Genomic DNA, 23,472 nt, shown 5'->3' with positions numbered 1-23,472 from the left:
GATTAAGGGCTCCTTCTGCAAAGTGACTCTACTTTGAAGATCAGGCCACACCTGTAAAAATTTTTGGCAGTGCCAGTGTCTGTCCAGGAGGGCAAGCCCCTAATGGGGTGCAGGATTACATTATGTGTAGCAATATTGCCCAGGAATGGAATAGTCCTAATGGGTCAACTGCACAACGTTGCAAAACATGACCTTGAAAGGGGAACCATGGTTCCCATAGCAGTGTTCTCTGCTCTTGTGTTTCCACTAAAACCCAGGCCTCAAATTTAAGGCACCAGAATGAGAAGGTGAGTGCTGACTTTTCTGACCTGACACTATCTCAACAGTCAAAAAGGTTGGCTTGGCAACCTTGATGAATATAACCCTTCTGGAGCCTGGAGTTCCCTTTGTGGCTCAGCAGTAAAGAACCTGACCAGTATCCATGAGGATAAGAGTTCGATCCCTGGCCCCGCTCAGTGGGTTAAGGATCTGGCATTGCCACAAGCTGTGGTTCACAGATGTGGCTCAGATCTGGTGTCACTCTGGCTGTGGCATAGACTGGCAGCCATAGCTCCAATTCAGCCCCTAGACTGGGCCTGGGAATTTCCTTATGCAATGGGTGCATCCCTAAAAAAAACAAAACCCAAAAACAAACAAAACAAACAAATAAAACCTCCTGGAGCCAAAGTAGAGGCTCCATCTCTCCCCTCTTATTTAGCCACAGTGTGTCATTGCTGAAATGATCTGCAGCAGGATGGCAGGGAGGAGGGGAATTATGGATTTGAAGCAAGGAGGAGCAAAGGTGCCCTGGATAAGGGCCGTTTGGAGGGTGCCATGAAGGGTATTTAGGGTATTTTCCAAACTTGAATTTTTCTTTAAGAGCCGATGGGGCAAAGCCCTGGTGACTCACCTCTCCTCACTGCGACCCCGCTCTGCCACCCCATTTCTACGTGGTCCATGGTCCCGTGGCCCATGGGGCAGCATCATTTTTCCAGCCACCACTCACTCAACTCCCCATCCAGGTGGGAGAGTGGGTGAGTGAAGCAAGGTATCGCCCACTCAAGGCAGAATCTTCTAGGCTCAATGATAATTAAGGGAAAAAGTGGCATCACTGGAAGAGAGAGTTCTCTAGATGGGACTTTCTTCCTTCTGTTTCCTCATCTTCCATGGCTTTAAGTAAGTGCCCACATTGCACAACTTACCACCACGATGGCCTTGCTCCAGACAGAGAGTTTAGACATGTGAACCCAGGAGACTTACGTGATCAGCTTTTACCCAAAGGATTTTCTTAATACCAGAAGGAAATAGAATTTTTTTTTTTTTCTTTTTAAGGCTGCACCTGCAGCACATGGAAGTTCCCAGGCTATTGGCCGAATTGGAGCTACAGCTGCCCGCCACAGCCACAGCCACAGCAACACCAGATCCAAGCCTCCTCTGTGACCTACATCACAGCTCACAGCAAGCTGGGATCCTTAACCCACTGAGCGAGGCCAGAGATTGAACCCGCGTCCTCTTGAATACTAGTCAGGTTTGTTACCACTGAGCCACAACAGGAACTCCCTGAAATAGAAATTGAATCTGTCAAAGTTCTGTGAATCCAAAGGGAAATGAAATGTATAAGACCGGGTCTGCAGCTTAGGTTGCTGTCATGGACTTCAATGGGTGACCCCCAAGTCAGCATGCTCCCCTTATGGTGACATGAAAGATTCCCCATTGATTATGGCCCTGGCCTCACAAAGAACACAGACAGACAGACCCACAACAAGAGAAATGAATAAAACTCAAAGGTGAACACCAAGGCTGGCACATAGCAAGTGATCACTAAATGGTGCGTCTATTATTGGAGTTATTACACATTTTATCACTAGTACTGTAGGCAGCCCGGAAGAGGTGTGCCGGCTCATGCAGTGTATTGGACTCCCATCCCAGAAGACTACAGCCTGGGGGGCTGAGACAACAGACATTTACTTCTCACAGTTTCGAAGGCTATAAGGTAGGTTCCATTCTGAGGTCTCTTCTCTTGGCTTGTTGGCGACTGCCACCTCCCTGTCAGCATCCATGACCACTTTTTTTGTGTGCATGAAGAAAGAGAGCTCTCTGGTATCTCTTCATATAAGGACACGAGTCCTGTTAGACCAGGATACTCCCGTTATGACCTCGTTTAACCTTAATGACTTCTGTAAAGGTCCCATCTCCAGATTCTGTCCCAGAGGGAGTTGGGCTTGAACAGAGGGATGGGGGCATACAAATATTCAGTCCATACATGTAGGCACAGTCCAGGAGCTCTAATCCAAGGTTATCTGATGATGGGCATCTTGATCTGTATGGTGACATCTCATTCACAACTTATCCCTGGCACTCAAAGCCCACCAGGCAAGTAGGATTAAAGAAAATCTGGGAGTTCCCGTCATGGCACAGCAGAAACGAATCTGAGTAGGAATCATGAGGTTGTGGGTTTGATCCTGGCCTTGCTCAGTGGGTTAAGGATCGGACGTTGCCATGAACTGTGGTGTAGTTTGCAGTCAGATCTGGTGTTGCTGTGGCTGTGGTGTAGGCTGGCGGCTACAGCTCCGATTTGACCCCTAGCCTGGGAACCTCCATATGCCATGGGTGTGGCCCTGAAAAACAGAAAGAAAGAAAGAAAGAAAGAAAGAAAGAAAGAAAGAAAGAAAGAAAGAAAGAAAGAAAGAAAGAAAGAAAGAAAGAAAGAAAGAAAGAAGGAAGGAAAGAGAGAGAGAGAGAGAGAGAGAGAGGGAGGGGAGGGGAGGGGAGGGAAGGGAAGGGAAGGGAAGGGAAGAGAAGAGAAGAGAAGAGAAGAGAAGAGAAGAGAAGAGAAGAGACGAGACGAGAAGAGAAGAGAAAGAAAAGAAGAATGGAAGGAAGGAAGGAAGGAAAGAAGGAAGGAAGAAAGAGAGGAAGGAAGGAAGGAAGAAGAGAAGAGAAGAGAAAGGAAGGAAGGAAGAAGGAAAGAAAGAAAGAAAGAAAGAAAGAAAGAAAGAAAGAAAGAAAGAAAGAAAGAAAGAAAGAAAGAAAGAAAGAAAGAAAGAAAAAGAAAGAAAGGAAAGAAAGAGAGGAAGGAAGGAAAAAAGGAAGAAAGAAAGGAAGGAAGGAAGGAAGAAAGAAATCTGTATGTTTGGGATCGGGGAGGGGTGGACTGGGTTGGGGCTTTGGGATTGGTATGTGCATACTGAGGTATATGAAATGATTGGCCATCCTTTCTTTCTTTCTTTCTTTCTTTCTTTCTTTCTTTCTTTCTTTCTCTCTTTTCTTTCTTGATTCTCTACAGCATGGAGAACTCTACCCAATATTCTATGATAATATTTGGGAACAGAATCTGAAAGAGAATGTATGTGTATACATGTATAATTGAACCACTTTGCTGTACAGCATAAATCATCTCAAACTTGTATATCTATACTTCAATAAAAATTAAAAAATTTTAAAAAAGAGAGGCATTTCCTTTGTGGCTTGGTAGGTTAAGAACTTGACTAGCATCCATGAGAGTGTGGGTTCGATTCCTGGCCTCACTCAGTGGGTTAAGGATCCAATACTTCCACCACAAACTGCAGTGTAGGTTGCAGGTGTGGCTCAGATCTGGCATTGTTGTGGCTGTGGCATAGGCCAGTTGATCAGCTACGATTCAAGCCCTAGCTGGGAACTTCCATATGCCACAGGTGCAGCCTTAAAAAGAAACAAAAGAAAAGAAAAGAAAAGAATCTGTGTCTTCAGTAAAATATTGGCTACAATAGGATTCTGTAAATACCATCAATGGGATTTTGAACCCAGAATCATATTCTGAACTTGTTAAAGAGAGTAGGGGAAAAAATGTGGGAGAAAATCTTTAAATGAACTCATTCATTTAAAATGAACTTCATTCATAAAACCTTTACATGAATCTTTGAAGGATCTCCCTTTGGAGAGCCAGATAACAGAATATGGTCTGAGGCCATGACACTCAGGTCTTGCTCTACCTGTAGGTGCCCTTGGGCTAGTGGACGTTGGCTGCATTATCTGCCCACTCGGCTCAGCACCCAGCCCTGTAACTCTCAATACCTGGTCATCCAGGCCTCCTGTCTCCCACTCCTTCAGTGTAACCAGATGTTTCCCAGGCAAGGCAGGACTGCAGGAGATCTGTGCTGGCACTTTCCACAGATACATTTTCAGGTGCTCATGTCTGTGTGCTTGAAAACATGTCACCCTGGCATTTCGGTCATTTCCATCAAGATTGTATTTTTATGGAAGTGAATGTCCAGAGACATTCTGTCCTTTAACTGTGATTTGTTGTTGTTTATTTTGCGAGCACTAGCTCTTCTCAGCCTTAGCACACTGAGAACTCAGCCATGGGACTCCTTGCGTGCCAGCCACTGCACATTCCCTAAGCACAAGAAACGGAGCGTCTCACTCATACTCTCTCCATGTGCCTGGAGGCAGGTTTAGAGCCACGCTGGGCACCCAGTGGGATGCACCTCTGGAGCAGGTGACAGGCTAAAGTTTCACCTCCAACTCAGTATCCTTGACAGAAGAGTAACTTTGTTGAAACAACATCCTGGGACCGGATCCAGGATGAATTTGCTGTGCCTCCTCCAACACAGTATGTTCTCAAGCCAGGAAATGTTTAAAACTGATCATGTCACTTTGTATGTCTTAGAAGCTGTTTCCAAGACCTGATTAGGGCATCAATAGGAAGCCGGATTTTTTTTCTTCCTCCAAAGTGTATTCGTTTCCAGATCATTCTGGCCTTGTTTTGCTGCCACGTGTGCTCAGCACGGCAGCCTGCTCTGTTGTCCTTCCCGATGATCATCCTAAAACCTGCCTGGTGAGTGGCACCTCTGATCCCCACCTAAGGTGGTGAAACCTGTAAACACTCACAGAGTACAAAAGGAGCTGAAAACATCAGGGGGTCATCAAAAGGATCCTGACCTCCAGACCACTGTACATGGTACAACTCAGTTTTTATTGCATTTGGCTGTAATCGTGTCCACAGTTAGTGCCTCCTCATTTCGGTCTACGCATTGAACAAACACATTATCACAGATCTTTACGAGCTTTTCAAAGAAACCTGTTGTTGATTTTCTTCAGCACTCAGCAGCTTGCTATGAATATCCTAACTGAATATGCTGCCAAGAAGTGAACACAAGACACACCTAAAATAGAGGCTCTGGCAAAGGTCTGGTGAGACGGGAGAGCTCACCACTCAGAGGCGACTAACACCAAGGCGACAGGCAGTCCTGCCGCTTGATGTGACCCAGCCACATTTCTACTTTCCCGCATAGAGAACCTCAAGCAGCGTATCATTTAACAAAAAATCCTTTAATTCTGATTTGGGCAAGGAAAGAGACACGAACCACGAGAGCTGCAAACCCGCGCATAGGACACACTCGGGCGTGTTTATGTAACACTGGGATCCTCTGAGTCACAGGAGACGTGAAAAACAGCCGTGCTGTGCATGGCAGTGAGAAGAACCTGAGCAGCCTACACCAGGCTGCCGTGCAGAGTTGCTGAGGCAGCAGCAGCCCTTGCAAAATAAGAAGGGACACAGCTGGTACTTCAAGAGGTACCCTGAGGTCACCAGCGGCATCTCCCAGGGCTGCTCATGAGATGTGGGGGAAAGTGCTCCCAGAAACCACATGGAAACGAAACCTACGTCTCCTTGTTAACCAGCATTATTGAACAATTTTGGCCACAGGTTCCCTCCTAGAGGGAAAGTTCACAGGAACCCCCTCATTGTGACTTTTTTTAGTCTCCTCTGTTAAAAGCCTTCATACACTTGGCCTCACCAAGGGACCTTGACAATGGCCTCACCTCTGCTGACTGTGAAATACCCAGCTGAGCCGCTCTCTCTTTTTCTGACCCTGGCTGTCACCACAGCTCAGCCGGGAGGTTCATCATGATCCCTAAGTCTCTTCCCTCAGAGGAGTTAACACCCCCGAATACGTAGAATCATTATTTTTATGTGGAGAGATCACAGATCGATTATGCATACTCTTTACTTAGTTACTTTCCTGTGCTTTCTTGGTTTTCCATGATTTTTGTGGCATTTTTACCTCTGAAAAAAGAAACCATATATTTTGCCATCCCTCAATGGCATAAATAGCCCCCTTGTCAAAAAGCCTCAAGAACCAGCCCCGTGAGCCTGGGTCACAAGCAACCTTCAAGACTTTGCGGGAGCATCTGCGTTTTGAGTAGGTAGAAATGTTACAAAATGCTGCATTTTTGCTCTTAAAACATCTCCCTTGACTTAAATAGCATGATGGATAGCACCCAAATGAGGTTTTTCTTCCCCAGAAGTTTCTCCCAGAATAGAAACTGCCCACAGTATTTTTCTTGGGAATAGATTTGTATGGGAGTGTTCGCTGTTGACATTTTTAAGCTGATGCACCCTGTTATGCAAAGTTGAGCAGAAAAGGCAAGGTTCCAGTTGCCACTTTCGTTTTGTGACCTGAACGTTGCCAACTAGGGTAAACACACATTCACTAGTCAAATGCATTCGACACTTAGATTCTTAGCGTGTACATTCCTGAAATGCCAGCAGCTCACATGCTGGCCTGGTTGGTTTGGCGTTCTGGTTTCAAAGCTGAGGCAAGTGGCCCAAATCCTTTTCTTATCCTTCTTTGCGGCCCTGGAGGCCCAGCAAAAGGAAAATCCTGACAGTGTTCTTTAGGTGAGGATAAGGTTTCAGATGCTCCAATTTCTCTAGAGGGCCACTGCTCCATGGAGGAAAAATAGCCAACCAAAAATTCAGCAGCTGCCCCCCCTGAAAATCCAGGTTCTGGGGTTTGGGTCTTAAAACACAGCACCTGTTGCAAATAAGCAGGTGCAATCAGACTGCAGCTGTGGGATACTGTCATGTAGCCGGCTTGTATCAACATACACAGGGGTCCTTGTCAGTCTGACACATGAGGATAGGGCAGTAAAAGAATTTTGATACAGCTCCTGCCACCCCAGCAGAGAGGAACCAGGCAGAATTTATCAGGCTCCCTGCAAGCCATAAGAGGAAAACATTTATTTGTCTGAGTCAACCAGATTCTCAGTTGTCTTGTTGCTGGGTTTCTATGGCAACGATGTTCATTGTAAGTGCAGAACAGTTACCAATTCAATCTCTGGACTGCATCCCCATTGGAGGCTGCAAGTCTATCCTTCCCACTTTCCTTTGGCATCAGTGACTAGAAGGAAAGGAATGCATCCTGGAATGAAATAGCTAAGCATTTAGGCACTTGGCATTTTCCATCTCTCCCAGCAAGGAGCATACAAATCAAAGGGTTCTGAATGGGGGTGGGGGGGCAAGGAAGTTGGTATTGGACCCAAACCAATGGTAATAACCCAGATGTTCAGCTTGTCTTGGGATCCAGAGTAATTATTTTTATCCTTTCCACCATTGTCAGAACTTTGGTTAGATAATTCCGAATGAAAAAGTTCTACTAAAGAATTTCTTCTGTAACAGAGTCTTGGAGCCACTTCCGAGTGTGTTGCAAGAAAACCCAGGGCTGTTTTGCAAAGATGGATCATCTCTGTGAAGGATAAAAGCCTGTATTTTAAGTATCTCCTCTGCTGCTTGAATGCAGACATAGAAAACCCTACAGCGTGGCCCCAGGGTCAGAAAGAACCACTAGGCAAGACCCTGCAAAAAATGATCCCAACCACAGCCCACCAGGTTCACAAGTAATGAAAAACACGTAGTGATACCCTGATACCTGGATGTCAGGGTTTCACTCTGCTGCCTGGGACCCTCCAGAGAGGTGCCCATTCCTTTGGCTTCTAGATTATCAGAAATATGCAACCCAGAGCAAATGACAGGGCAGCCTTGTCATTCTTACACAGGCCTATCCTTATTATTGTTACTATGATTTCATTAATAGTAACACTAAAAAGGCTCTGAATTTTTTCCTTTTTACAGCCGAACCTGCAGCATCTGGAATCGACCAGGTTAGGGGTAAAATCACAGCTGCGGTTGCAGCCTACACCACAGCCATGGCAACACCAGATCCAAGCCACATTTGCAACCTAGGCTGCAGCTCGCAGCAACTCCAGATCCTTAACCCACTGAGCGAGGCCAGCAATTGAAACTAACCTCATGGAGACTATGTCAGATCCTTAACCCACTGAGCCACAACAGGAACTCTAAGTCTCTGACTTTTAATTAAATTATTCCTTCTTCCCTGTGCACACTCAGCTCCATACAGGAAAATGAGGTATTTTATTACCTTTTTAAGTCTCTATTTTAATTTACATTGGTTAAGCCAAATTGAAGCCAAACTCAACCCATCAGAACATCCGGGGGAAGGGGATGGTTCCCTTCCAGTAACTCAGTGGTGGAAAAACGGGGAGGTTGCACTCAACCCCCTTCTGACATAACCCATATTTGGCCCAGGCTTCTCTGGGGATAATGGGGAGCTGTGACAGGCAGGAGGATTAGGAGGTGATGGGCATATTTGCTACAATGTTTGATCTTGGAAGGTCAGGCTGTGTGCATTTGAGGAGGCAGAGGTCAAGCTAATAATTCCAGGGCTTTTCTTGCTGGTTCTGAGCAAGCAGTTTCCAGGAAGCTGGTTTGTTATTTTGGCCAATGACTGTTTATCATGATGCATTGGGGTGTTGGGTTTTTGGTTGCAGAGAGTGTGACAGTTCCTGATATTTACACAAATAAGCCTTCAAATATTGACTAAAGGTGTAATGTGGGAAAGCGAATTTCAACCCGGTTAGGGTTGAAAGGGAAAGCATAATGATTGGGAGAACACAAAGGACACAAAGTTGAAGAGAACGCAATTCATTCTCGGTGACAGTTCTTTGAATCCAGGCATAAGAATTTGCTGTCTGTGTTTTCCTTCCATGCAAGATACTTAAAGTCCCAAAAGTCAGAACAGATGCCAGCTAAAATGTTTAGAGATAACCTATACATTCTAGTAAAGTTTCATTGCTCTAATGCACCCTGTAGCCACAAATCAGGTAAGAAATTACTTTTTTCTGGAAAAAGATTAATTAAAAACTACTATTTATCCTTCATTATCTTTGACTTTTTTTTCAAATTTTTTTAATTTTAATTTTAATTTTTTTTTTTCTTTAGGGCTGCATCTGCGGCACATGGAGGTTCCCAGGCTAGGGGTTGAATCCAAGCTATAGCTGCCAGCCTACACCACAGCCATAGCAACTCGGGATCCGAATCATGTCTGCCACCTACACCACAGCTCATGGCAACTCCAGATCCTTAACCCACTGAGCGAAGCCAGGGATCGAACCGGCACCCTCATGGATACTAGTCGGGTTCATTAACCACTGAGCCACAACAGGAACTCCTATCCTTCATTATTTTTGCAGTGATTCTTCTGTGGAGTGATCAAAGAAGGTAATGTAAACACAACCTCCAGGTCAGCCTGGGTCCATAGGAGGCACTTCATAAAAACCAGTTTGCTTTTAAAAACCAAACCAGGCTAAACAAACATCTGGCCAAAATGATGGTGGAACAGAACATTATTCACCCCCAGAATTGCAGATGAAATGCACTGGCCAAAAAAAATAATTCAAAGAAAACTACTCGTAAACAGCGCGGTTGATGAAAACAACAAAATATTATTCACTTCACCTTCAGAAAACTGTCTTGCTCTTCACAGAAACCCTGAAAAGTTGGCAATACAGATACAATCCCTCTTAGAGGAAGAGTCAGGAAGAGAGGAACTGCCATATTCAAGTTCACACATGGCCTAAGATAGATGCAGAATCCCGGGCGCTGTCCAGTGAGTGGGCACAGCTCTGCCACCGTCTTCCTGCTGAGTGACCAGTACTGGGACATCACCACTGGGCCGTGCCCAGGCAGGATGTGCTGAGGACATAATACCCACCCAATCTGGTGCTGCTACCAGTGTTCTTCCTTTGGGGGTCTAACAGGATTCCTTGACCTGATTCTTAATTGATTTTCCATTGACTCCCAGCCCCTCCTCAATCATTTTCACTTTCTTTCTTTTTTTTATTGTCTTTTTCGGACTGCATCTATGGCATATGGAGGTTCCCAGGCTAGGGATCAAATCGGAGCTGTAGCCGCTGGCCTATGCCACAGCCACAGCAATGCCAGATCCAAGCTTCATCTGCAACCTACACTACAGCTCACAGCAACGCCAGAGCCTCTATCCACTGAGCAAGGCCAGGGATGGAACCCACGTCCTCATGGATACTAGTCAGATTTGTTTCCACTGAGCCACACAGGAACTCCCATTTTCATTTTCTAGGCGGGACAGCAGGAATATTTTCTCAGCCCCCAAACACAAGTGGCCCGGCCAGGTGTAGAAAGTGAGATCTTGCTCCTGAGGGCACGTGGCCTGTCCTGCAGAAAGGAGCCAGTGTTTCCCTTGACCCCGGAGCCTTTTATTGGAAAGTGGCTGTAGACGCCCGTCTGTGTGTGTCTCTGGTGCAGTCTTCCTCTGGGCCTTTCCCAGGGTAGGACCAGAACCCTGGGCATCCTGTGGGGAGCAGCTGCTCCTGCCCCAGCCTGCTTTCATGCACGTTCTAGAAGAAGGCCCACTTTCAGGTAGGGCAGTCCACCCTCAGACTTTTCAGGTCAAAAACCCAGCCAGGGCCACAAGGGGACTTCAGGGATGGATGCATGGGGCAACTCTGAGCAAATTCCACTTTGGAGAAGACTGCTTTGGCCTTGACCCAGCAGCACCCATATGCACTTTGGTGTTTTTTTTGTTTGTTTGTTTTTGTTTTTGTCTTTTTAGGACCACACCCGCGGCATATGGAAGTTCCCAGGCCAGGGGTCTAATAGGAGCTGTAGATGCCTGCCTGCGCCACAGCCACAGCAATGCCAGATCCAAGCCACGTCTGCAACCTACATCACAGACCATGGCAACGCCAGATCCTTAACTCACTGAGCAAGGTCAGCAATCAAACCCGCAACCTCATGGTTCCCAGTCAGATTTGTTTCTACTGCACCATGATGGAAACTCCTGCGGCCAGGTGTATTTTGAAAAGAGATCCCCACAATGGACCAGTTGTAGAAGGGCAGCATCCCATCAGGCATCCCAGGGTTCCTCATTCACAGAAGGCACCTAGGCATGACCCGGCAAGGCTGCAAATCCCCTGGACAAACCAGTTCCCCCAGCAGGTCACCAGGTGAAACCTTCTACCAAATCGGATTAAATGTGTATATCTATAATGTGTGTGTACACTTATATACATATATATAAACACACATAAATATATATGACAGACACATATGAATGCACATATTTAACTTTCTATTAACTCTACCACTAGCACGGAAAGCTGCATAAAGCAGACATGAATGGTAATGAAGTATTGGAAGACTCTTAACCATGCTGGAACCACCATCTATGACCTACAATAGACTCTTCCCAGATAATCCATGGTCTCACCCAGCCAACCACTCCCTCTTCCCTCCTACAGGACCCAGGAGGCTGAATTTTATGGTCTCCACTTCCCTGTTTTTCTTTGTGGTATTGTTACCCAGAGACATTCCTACACAGTGGAATTCAGTTACCCGCTTTCACCCCAAATATAGGTACTCATAGATGTACATGCATATGGGGACGAGGACATAGACTGATGCCTGCACATGTTTAGGAAAAAAGTAAGGCTTCCTTTCTCACCATCATGTCAGTGATTTGCATCTTTTTTGTGTGTGTGTCTTTTGGGGGTCACACCTGCAGCATATGGAGGTTCCCAGGATAGGGGTCTAATCGGAGCTGCAGCTGCCAGCCTATGCCAGAGCCACAGCAATGCCAGATCCAAGCCGCGTCTGCAACCTACATCACAGCTCATGGCAACGCCAGATCCTTAACCTACTGAGGGAGGCTAGGGATCAAACCTGCATCCTCATGGATGCTAGGCAGATTTGCTTCCAATGAGCCACAGTGGGAACTCTGAATTGCACCTTTCAATGTCATTAATGGGATAAATAATAAAGAAGTATGCTAATACCATCATTTTTAAAAATATAGCTGCACATGGGACCTCGAGTAGAAGCCCCAAAGAATATCTCCTCTAATAAACACCAAACCACACCTTAAGCCACCAGGAAGCTCATGTGTGTCCCCTGTTCCTCTTTTACAAATATCAGCTGAGGGTACCCCAGTGACATATAGTCTCCATTTCCAGAAAGGGCTTCATTTTCCCTGGGACAGAGGCCAGCACTGAGGTGGGATGGGGGGTTCACTATACCACACAGCACCACCAGCCAAAGAGACCCCAGGGCAGCTTGGGCTGACTTACACTCACTTGTAGGAGCTGACTGACAAATGTTCATGAATGTGGGGACCAGTTGTCCGTCACAGCCATCACTAAAAATTAAAATGTGGAAGTTCCTGTTGTGGCTCAGCAGTAACAACCCAATTAGTATCCATGAGGATGTGGGTTTGATCCCTGGCCTTGCTCAGTGGGTTACGGATCTTGTGTTCCCATGAGCTGTGGTGTAGGTTGCAGACACAGCTCGGATCTGGTGTTGCTATGGCTATGGCATAGGCTGGCAGCTGCAACTCCGATTTGACCCTTAGCCTGGGAGCTTCCAAAGGCCCCACCTGAGGCCCTACAAAGCAAATAATAATAATAAATAAAAATAAAACCAAAAAAATTAAAATGTATACACTGACAATTAAATCAATGATATGAAAATCGAAGATAATAAATACTGATAGCTCACCCCCTCTATTTCACCACGCTGGGTCATCTGTGATCCTCAGGTTATTTGTGTCTATGGCAGAACACTTTATGATGGTGACGATTGCCTACCTCTTTTCACCTCTGTGTTGGGTGACATCATCTTGACAGCTGGAACTCCACCTTGAGAGAGGATTTGAGGATTTACATTGTGGAAACTGACAAATGCTATAAACTATGTGCCTCCCACACATAATACACACAAAGAGTCTCAGCACAATTCTTATTTGTCCGCCCTCCCCCCGACCCCCCCAAGTCCCAAAGACTAAGAACTGGAGACCAAGCATCTTTCACAGCAGCCTCCCAACCTCGAGACCTTGAGTGGCCTCCCGTGTTAGTGCCACACCCACCACTCCGGAGAAGAGAAGGTTCAGGCAGGCCCAGAGCCTGAGGCAGGGCTAGTGGAGGCCACTCAAGCCTAGGCAAGGGCTGGTGGCCAAGGACCCCTCTGAGAAGGCTGGGGGGCAGCTGCTCACCCCAGGCTCCCTCTGTCAGGCAGCAGGTGTTCAAAGTCCCCATGGGCACTCGCTGCTCCTCTGTCTCCCCTGGAAGTGAGGCTGGCTTGGCACAAGCCAGGCATGCCCCTCCATCACACAGGTGACAAGGGGATGATATATCTGTGCTGGGGCTCAAATCAGGAAACTGTCTCCTGCTTATTGGGCATTTTTTTTTTTTTTGGTAGATAGTATTGTGGTATAATAAACAGCATTAAGAGAGGGGCTGGATATTGAGGTATGCGACAATGGCCAATGAGATAATCAATCTTGTCTAGGTCATAAAACTTCTGTAAAATCCCCTAAACTACCAGGTTCAGTGAGCTTCAGGGTGGGAGAACGCATGGATGGGCCAGGAGGGGGTGCACCCAGGGAGGCATGGAAGCTCCACGCCACCCCTACCCATACCTTGTCTTAGGTAGGTCTTCCACTGGGCTGCTCCTGAGTTTTTCCTTTATAAGGAACCAGGAGTAGTAAAGATAGTACATTCCTGAATTTTATGGGTAGTTCTTGTGAATTACTGAAACTGAGTAGGATCTTGGGAGCCTCCAAATTTATAGCTGAGAGTCAGATGCGTGGGAGTTTCTGGGACATGTGTCCAGCATCTGAAGTGAGCACTGTCTTGTGGTTCTGAGGCCTCAGCCTATCAGAGTCTAATTAGTGTCAGAATAGCATCAAATCCTTGGACACACAGTTGGTATTGGAGAACTAAACCCTGTTGTTTGGAATCATACTGAACAAGTGCAAAAGCAGAGAAAGTGCTGTGTCCTCTCTAAGAATGCCAATGCCCCTTGCTGTTTTTCCAGCCCATTTGCAAGGGCACCTATGGTATCTTCTACTGGACCTTGGAAGGCAGTCCCTCCCACCTCACTCCATGCCTGGCAGGCCTTGGCAACTTCCTCTTCTATCCATCATTACAGGGCTCAGCCAGGTCCAGAAAGCTACAGCTCACCTCTCCCAGTCTCTCACCTGTGCTCCACCCAGAACTCCGAGACCCTGTACTCTGCCCCTCACCTGGGTCCCGGCCGCATCTCCAGGTCCCCAGGTCCAGAGCTTCTTCTCATGGTGCCCTGTGCCCCAGCCTTTGCACACCTCCTGCCGCTTCTCCCTGGAAGCCCTCCCTACCATCTCTGTCCCCAGGCCTCTCACAGCAGGCTCATCCTGATGACAGGCATGGGCAGCATGGGGACAGGCTTGGGGCAGAAACAAAACTTCAAGCTTGAAGCTGATCTGCAAAGGAGGGTCCATCTTTGGGGAGTTAACAGAAGCAGATTCCAGTCAGTTGCAATGGACGAGAACACCCCCTCCCCTTTCCCTGAGCAGAATCACTCGGTGCTCCTGGGAAGAACCCCAGGTTGCAGCCAAAGTGCTTCTGGGGATCCCTGTGCAAGTGTGTCACCCAGTCTCTCATCCCCAGACATGGGCAGGGACCTCAGTTTGTGTGGGAAGTGAGAAGAGGCAGCTAGAGTCAATCAAAGGGTTTGAGGGGAAGGAGAATAATAGCAAGATAAAAGCAAGATTCTGAGCCAAGATAATCTAGGGTAGAGGCTGAACTCCGCTACTAATGAGTTGTGTCACTTACTTGATGTCATAGATTTTCTTAAAAATCGAGGCAACAGGAGTTCTCCTTATGGCTCAGCACAACAAACCCGGCTAGTTTTCAGGAGGATGTGGGTGCGATCCCTGGCCTTACTCAGTGGGTTAAGGATCCAGTGTTGCGGTGAGCTGTGGTGTAGGTCACATATGAGGCTTGGATTCCGAGTTGCTATGGCTGTGGTGTAGGCCAGCAGCTGCAGCTTTGATTTAACCCCTAGCCTGGGAACCCTCCATATGTTGCGGGTTGGGCCCTAAAAAGCAAAAAAAAAAAAAAAAGGCAAAAAAAATTAGAGGCAACATGAAATCATTATTGTGACAATACAGGGAGGAGACGTCATGAAAGACCCTTGTAAATGTGATGAACACACAGGAACAGGAAAGGCAGCAGGTGAAGGCTGAGACCACCCAACACCCAGGGCCACCCCGGCCCCCTTGGGGTGCCAAAGATGCCAGACACAGTGGCCAGAGGGAGCTGGGAGAGGAAATTGGAAATGAAACAGAACAGAAAATTGAAGACAAAGCACATGGAGAAGAAAGACAGCAGAGACTACAGAGGTATCTTGTGTGCACTAAAGCGATGAGGCTTCAGACAAAGAGAAGGAGATGCAGCCCAGTCTCCCTAATACGGAGACCTGGTGTTGATGCCTGACCATCTGGAAAGTGCAGATAACATACACATTTAAAATGTGTTTTCTTCCCCATCAACTATTCCCTTACCGGAGAAGGCAGGTTCGGAGGCATGTTTTCAATCCTGAGAACGGAGCTCTGACAAACAGAAATAGAGCAAAATAATCCCTGGAAGTCACAGTCATCGAGTACTTGAATGTGTCAGGAAGGGCTTGTTTTTGAAATGACACAGCTGCCCCTGCAGGTTTGTCCACCTGTATGTTCTGTTCCTTTCACTTTGGGAACAAAACAAACGGTGTGATCCACGGTGTGATCAGTTTTCGGCCGAGCTCTTCTGTGTGCTGGTCCACACGGAGCATCTCTCACAACTCACCCGCGGGTTCACCGAAATTGATTCTGGACAACTGGAAACGTGTTCAAGGACACGCTGCTTTCGTCAAGGTTCTCTCACAACCGAGCAGCCCCTGTGAGACAAACACTCAGACCAGGGCAGGCAAGGCTGACGAGGGGTCTGCGAGCACCCCCAAAGTGCTGCAGGTGGCGTGGCTGGGGGATACCCTCCCAGGTCAGGTGGGCAGGAACCCAAAGCGAGCATCTCTTAGAAAGCCATTGCGGACAACAGAGGTAAAAATGAAACCAGGTTTCCCAACAGTGATCACACTTTCTATGAAAGGCCGTGGCTCTCCAAAGAGGTGTGCCACCAGCCCTCTGGGGTGGTGGTTAAAATGCAGATTCCTGTGCCCCTCCCCCTCGTGACTCTGGATTGGGGCGTGCACTTAATCGATGCCTGCCTTCCTCACCCACCAGCCTGTTACTTTGTTACCTTCATGTGCCGGAAGTCACCTAAGTTAGGGGGCATCGTCTGGATCCTGGAGACACTCCTGGCTTTTTTATTAGTTTTCCAGGGGCTGTCATGGTTCAGGGATGCTATGTCACGTGACTGGCACACAAAAAGAGCTCAAGATACATCGCTTGTGATAATAAGATGAGGCATCATGTGATTCTTGGATTCGGTGGAATTCTTTGTTCTGTGTATCCCCCCTGTCTTGGATGGGTTTAGTACCCAGATTTGGAGAAATCATCTTGCTGAGTTGGTGTCCTTGTAGGTTCTGTCTCTTAGCAACAGCCCAGCCTCCTGCTCCTCCCTCAGTCGTACTGGAGTGACTGAGACCTAACCCACCCTTTGCCCACAAGCCAGGAGTGTGTTGCGTGATGGGACAACAGGTGCCCCCCACAATGCTGTTATCCAGTGGAGCCTGTGTTTGTAAACTACTCTCCTCACCCTCGCTGAGTCAAGCAGGAAAGGCACTTATAAAACGGCATTAGGGAGTTCCCATTGTGGTGCAGCGGAAACAAATCTGACTAGGAACCATAAGGTTGCAGGTTCAGTCCCTGTCCTCGCTCAGTGGGTTAAGGATCTGGCGTTGCCATGAGCTGTGATGTATGTGGCAGATGCAGCTTGGATCCTGCGTTGCTGTGGGTGTGGTGTAGGCTGGCAGCTGTAGCTCTGATTGGACCCCTATCCTGGGAACCTCCATATGTTTTGGGGGAGGACCTAAAAAAAAAGGCAAAAAACAAACAAACAAAGAAAAGGCATTAGGAAGCACACATCCCAGGAAGGGCCTGGGGACTAGATGGGGTAGCTCTGAGCCAGGACAGTACAGGTGACACAGGTGGCTCAGGTACAGGATGAGACACTCCCCTCTGGCCTCTGCCATTGCTGCTCTCAAAGCTGCCTGCTTGCCTCTCCACAACCTGCCGAAGGGCAGGTAAAGGGGATCCTTGCTCAAGACACCTGCATCTTACGAAGCCAGGTCCATGGACCACATGCACTGGGGGGACCCTCCTGTCTCATTGCAGGGAGCAGTGGAACTAGCTCCAGGCTCCCCTGGGTTTGGGACTTCTGAGGTCCCTGGAATCCTGAACTTGGAGAAAGTGTGAAATGCATCCTATTCCCGAGACAGGACGGGCAGGGGAACACTGAGGAGCCACATGGGATCTAGCGTCCCGTGGTCCCATCCTCAACCTCTACTGTATCCCCAGAGAAGTCAAACCCCCACCCACCATGGGCAACATTTCTCAACTCTTAGCCCTCTCAGATGCCATCCACAACCGTGTCTCACTTGGCAGGTTCTGCATGAGCCCAGGTTCCTGGGACCCTGAGGGCCTTGGGAAGCGGGGGACACATCCTAGTGTTCCTCCCCTTCTGCAGAACTGCTGCTCTTGGCCTAGCACAGCTGCACTGTTCTCTCCATCTGCTTAACTGGTGCGAAGCAGCTCCTAACTATGCCCCGCTCTCCCCTCTCCTGAGCAGCAAGTTCCACAAGGATACTGTGCCTTACACTCTCCATTGGAGACTCCGCATCCCTTAGGGCAGAAACCCCACCCATGCCCCCTGTTCCAGGGAACCAGCTACTGTGGGATGTCAGTCAATCCAGCCCTCATGCCCCCTCTCCCTTCTCTGCCCTGGTGGGCTCAGGCCACTTCACCTGCAGCTCTGCAGGAACCACATGGGGTGTGATGTGAGGGTGGAGCCCCAAACAAAAATGGCACTCTGTAACCAGAGAAAGAGGCAAGAGATGCTGATAGCACACACACATACACACTCAGGCACACTCATACACACTCATATACACATGCATTCACACATATGCAGGCAGATGGTTGCACAAACACACATATATGCGCACACACACTCATATACACACAACCTACCCTCACAAATACACCCACACTCACACGTGCACAAACTCAGATACACACTTATATATTCCCTTGTGCACAGACTCATATGTGTTCAAATATGTTCACAAGGTATGCATTCATACACACTCACACACACTCACACATATACACACTCACCCGCCGACATCACCTAGTTGCAGGGATTTGTGGCAGCACTAGTGACTACGAGGGGGAAGAGAGGGAGTGGTGCCCAGGATGGTACCCAGCCCATCAGAAGGACAAAGGATCACCCTGTTTCGAGGAAGAAGAGACAGAAGCAGAGAGCGGGGATGGGTCCCTCTGCTCTGTCTCTGGAGATGAGGGAGTCACACAAAGGGACTATGGAGAGTCCTGGCCAGGAAGACAGCAGAATTCCAGGACTGAGGCCCAAGTCTGAGGTCAGCTTGGCCTAAGTGGGGACGAAGCAGCCATGGGGGCTTGGTGGGGGATTCCTTCTCCTTCTAAAGCAAACCCTGGGGCAGGGTACTAGTGTGAGTCATTGATTAAGGAAACAGGGAGTTCGCATTGGGGCTCAGTGGGTAAGAACCTGACTGGTATACTTGAGGATGCAGGTTTGATCCCTGGCCTCGATCAGTGGGTTAAGGATCTGGTGTTGCTGCAAGCTGCTGCTTGGATCCCACTTTGCTGTGGCTGTGGCGTAGAACGGCAGCTGATTTTGACCTCTAGGGTGGGAACTTCCATATGCTGTGAAGTACAACCCTAAAATGAAAAAATAAGAAAAGAAAAGGAAACGCCCCGGGGTACACAGGGGAGTGAAGACAGAGGGGATGGTAAGAAAGCAGGGAGCCTGCTTGTGAAATTTTCAGGGTTTTGCAAGCCAGTTGTTGCAAGCCAGTAGCTATTATTAAAAATTGTTATATCAACATGCAATTATATAAATTGTATCAAAGCAATAGCACTACTCACACTGCTTGCTCCCTATTTTAGCCTGTTTTCCTATCAGCCGGCTCCTGAGGCTGCCAAACCCCTAGCGTGGTGCTGACACAGCAGCCATCTCAAATTCAGCCAGGGTGGGAGCATTTGCATCATAGAAACCAGCAAAGTCTACAAATATGGGCATTTGTGGTTTTTTGGAGAGCCAGTTGTTAAGGCTTTATGCCTGGTTGGAGGGTGGATTACTGAGTAGGTTACCTGGGGTACAATCCCTCTGGGGAATCTTCTGGAACACCTGCTTCTAAGTCATTCCCAAGCAGTTGTCCACTGGATCCTGTCACTTATCAGTGGAAGCTAGTTCCCAGGGTGGTAGTGGGGGTGCTAACTCCAGGGCACTTCCAGCCCTCTCCTCGCTGTGGCCTGGTCACTCCAGCATCCAGAGAAACTCAGGACTGAGTCAGGGGCTGTGGGCAGGGCATTTGCAACTTCTGCTAAAGAGGATTCTCCAGTTTGGCTTCTGTCTCTGCTATGCTTCCTTTATCCTTTTCCAGTGCATCCTACTGCCTGACATTGTAAACAAGTAAGACTTGACTACTCACTGGATCATCAGACTCCAATTACGCTCTCATTCCCACCTTGCAACCTGCAACATCCACAGGCCCTGGATGCCTCCAGGCTGAATGCAGCACAGCCCTTTGCCTGGAGTGAAATGCACACTCTATGGTCCCAGGAAAGGAAGACTTCTCCTTGTGCAGGTGGGATGAGGAAAAAGAAGCCCAGAATCTACTGAGTGATTTCCAGATCACAGTAGACCTGAGCCCAGAGAAGCCAGGTCTTTCTACAACCTCCTATCCTGTCCTGTTAAAATGTTCTACAGCCTGGCAGACTCTGAGTCTCTGCCTTTGGACACACTCCTGTGGTCAGGAGGCAGCAGACACCACGAGGGAAGACTGTGGGGTGAGGAGGAGGGGACATTCCTGGCAGCCCCGGCCCCCCCCACCCCCTGCAGCTCATCAAGCCTCTTCTCACGTCGTCTCAGGACCCCAGCATCCATTGAGGCTGACAGCTCAGACTCAGTGTGCGGACATCAAGTGTGTTCTCTTTGAATGTATTTCTCCCTCATCCAAAAGCACAAGGTTAAGATAATTTCCTGACTCATCCATGACTTTCCTTGCCAACTTCCAGTGCATTGTGCTCGCAAGCTTATTCCATTGACTGATTTCCTTTTTTTTTTTTTTTTTAAAGAAATACAGTAGCCTGAAAAGAAATAAAAGGATGAAGTGGTTGACTCAGAAGGACCCCAGTTGAGCTTCCTTTCAGTGTGACTGCAGGTAACACTTAGAGAAAATAAGGCCATTGGATAGCTTTGCTGGGAAAAAAAAAAAAATGATTCAAATTTCTAATGTTTCAGACTTGATTCTCAGTTCTCTAGGCAGGGGAGTGATTCAGAAGGGCAAATTAATCAGATGGTGAACGCCCCAAACCCAGCTCAATTCAACAACACAAGGAGCGGTGAAACTATCATTACCTGCTGCAAACCCAAACAAGCCTGAACTCCATCACCTGGTCCCCAGGCAGGTGCAAGTGCCAGGTAAAAAGTGCCAGGGAGCCAGCCTGTCACAACGTGACCCCTGTGAGTTCATTTACACCCGGGGCCCCAGACAGTCATCATTCATGTAACAGCAGTGACAACAAAGCCTGTCTCTGTGGCTCTCTTGCTTCACCAAGCCTGACGTGCATTAAATCACTGATGCTGATTAAACCCCTGTAGGGGCAGAGGCAAGTGCCTCCATGGCCATTTTACAGATGGGGAAGCAGAGGCAGAGTGTTCTGAATGCAATCTGGTTGATTGCATTTGCATGATTAGAAATGGGGACTGATATACCCCATGCCTAGACTCAGAAGTGGCTTAAAATATTTGGCAAGTAAAACATCTTTATAAATTTTAAATGAGAGGCCAGTGCTAGATTTGTGTAAGGAAGGTCACGCCTGTATTATTCACATCAAACTCCTCTTTGTCCCTGACTTCAGATTGCACGAGGTCAGCTATCTGTTTACGTGCTATGTCTACCTTTTTTACATAACTGGGATATAGTCAAATCTGTAATAATTTTCACTTAAAAGACAGTCACTCACACATGCTGTCTTTTCATTGAGACCATTATTCTCACAAGGCGCGCTGCTATTTTCAAACATACGGAGGCATGAGCTATATACCCACCCCATCGGTACTGATTTCCTTCCATCTCCCTCGTCAAGATCGATTATCCTTCCATGTTAAGCCTTGTTGGTTTTCCACTTTCCCTTCCATTCTGTCCTTATTTCATCTTTTCATTTTCTATGCTTTTTACCTTTTGAATCATCCTATATTCTATGGATACAAGAACAACATATTTTGGGGATGCTGGTGTGGACGTCTGTGAAATTTCTGAGATATCAGAATCTCAAGACAGAGCTGATTCCTCATGCTTTAGCTGTACCTTCTTGGCTTGTAAATCTGGAGAAAGGGGTGCCCTCTTCCAGGAGAAGTTCACATGCAAGTGAACTGGATGAGGTAAGAAAAGCCCCTTATCAGGGTGAGCATCTCCTTCCCCAGGCCACCCTCAAGAAAGTGGCCCTGTCCCCAGGGGTGACAGTGCAACATCCTGCAGAAAGGGAGGGAAAGGGGAGCACTCGGAGGCGCAGAGGCAGAGCACTGGCCTGAGGGTGAAGGGACCCCCTGATTCTAGGGAAGGTTGTGAGTTACGGGAATCAAGGAGGTGGTGACGGTCAACGCTGTAGCTCTTATGAAACCCATGAGGACCAGTGGGAACAAAAGCCATGGCTGCAGGGGTCCTTGATTGGGCTGCTGTGGTTGCATGCCTGGCCCATGGCCTCTGGGTCAATACCAAGCTCAGAAGCTCTGGAGCAATTTCTGCTTCCTTCTGGCTGGTCATCTTAGCAACCACCCTGCTGAGCCAAATATCAGAAGTTTCACCACATTTTCTGGGCATAACAGGAAGCCCAGAGATATGCTTGATATTCTCCTGTGCTTAGCTGAGACTGGATTGCTAACCAGTTGGCTTAGTGGGGCTTAAAATTCATTTCTCATTGATTTAGAAAAATAACATGATATTTGTTACACTTGCGGGCAGTGGAGCACATCAGCTAGGATTAGACTGAACTCCGTAAAACAGAAGTCATCTGTCAGCAGCTTAAAGAAGATAGGGGTTATTTTTATCTTGCATAAAAAAAGTTTAAAGAAGGCAGTCCCAGGCTCCTTCTAAAGTTCCATTTCACCATCCTTCATGAGTGGCTTCCAACTGCAAAGCTACCTCTTGGTCCATTATGACTGCTGGAGCATAGCCATCGTGTCTACCTTCCAGGCAGGAAGAAGGAAAAAGGTGAAAGGGCAAGAAGGAGTATGTCTGGCTTTCTTCCTTTATTTAAGATGCTTTCCTGGGAATTCCCATTGTGGCTCAGTGGTAATGAATCCAACTAGTATCCATGAGGACACAGGTTTGATCCCTAGCCTCACTCAGTGGGTTCAAGATCTGCTGTTGCCATGAGCTGTGGTGTAGGTCGCAGATGTGGCTCGGATCTGGCCTTGCTGTGGCTGTGGCACAGGCCAGAAGCTACAGCTTTGATTTGACCCCTAGCCTGGGAACTTCCATACACCACAGGTGAAGTAGTAAAAAGACAATAAATAAATAAATAAATAAAGCTTTCCTGGAAGCCCCACTCAATAGCTCCTGCTTAAATCTCAGTGGCTAGAATTCAGGCACAGCCATATCAACTTGTAGTGGAGGTGGAAAAAATTGGATTTTGTAATTGGACTCATTGTTATTCCCCACAAGATAAGGGTTCTGTGGCTAAGAAAGAAAAGAGCAGTGGATATTGACTGGGCAAATTTTGATTTCTGCTACATAAAGTAAAAGTTGTGATTAATATGTATTCCTACTCTAAAATTTTTGCTTATCATTTCTCAGATACCTGGAAGTCTATTTTCCTCAGATTGAAAACCCCTGACTTAGTGATGGATGGTTCTTCATCACCTTCCTTGTATTGTTATTTCAAAACCCCTTACATTAAGGCTGCATTGTAAAAAAGAATCATAACATCTACTTAGCTATTGACTGGCAAGCAACTCTTGTAAAATAGCCCCAGGACTCTATGTGCTTCTCAATGAAATGAAGTTGCCATTTAACTAGCACAGAACCAGCCATGGAGAACAAGATCAGGGCACATTTTGTACCAAATATACAAAAGCAGATATTTTTCCATTCCTAAGATTCTAAATGGGTGTACTGGTCTTCCTAAACCATGATAGGAGTAAAATTTTGGTCTACAAATAGGATGGAATAGAAAGAGAAAAAAAAAATAAAGCTTTTGCTGAAGCATTTGGATGAGATATCAAAGAGGAAACAAGAGAGAAGAAAAGGTGAAAGAGGATGGCTTTTGCCCAAATTAATTTTTGAAAGTGAAGTGAATTTAGCTGTGAAGGATGTGCCAC

General features: G+C 47.3%; 1 long non-coding RNA gene across 2 annotated transcripts in view; it reads right to left on the bottom strand.

Annotated features, from left to right (window-relative positions):
- Positions 1-23,472, bottom strand: part of LOC106505879 (uncharacterized) — a 127,050-nt gene that overhangs the window by 6,726 nt on the left and 96,852 nt on the right. The window contains exons 4-5 of one of the 2 annotated variants that reach the window (XR_014826385.1): positions 15,453-15,826; positions 12,629-12,768 (exon numbers count right to left, since the gene is read on the bottom strand). This is a non-coding gene — a long non-coding RNA (uncharacterized LOC106505879). Of the gene's footprint in view, positions 1-12,628; positions 12,769-15,452; positions 15,827-23,472 lie in introns of those variants that run through there. The other variant, XR_014826386.1, reaches the window with a different exon arrangement.

This window comes from Sus scrofa, chromosome 14, assembly GCF_054392235.1.
Source record: "Sus scrofa isolate SSC_HxYL_T2T_F1_AM1 chromosome 14, Sscrofa_HxYL_maternal_Yorkshire_Landrace_v2.0, whole genome shotgun sequence".
Taxonomy (NCBI): Eukaryota; Metazoa; Chordata; class Mammalia; order Artiodactyla; family Suidae; genus Sus; species Sus scrofa.
This window is presented reverse-complemented; position numbering and strand designations above follow the sequence as displayed.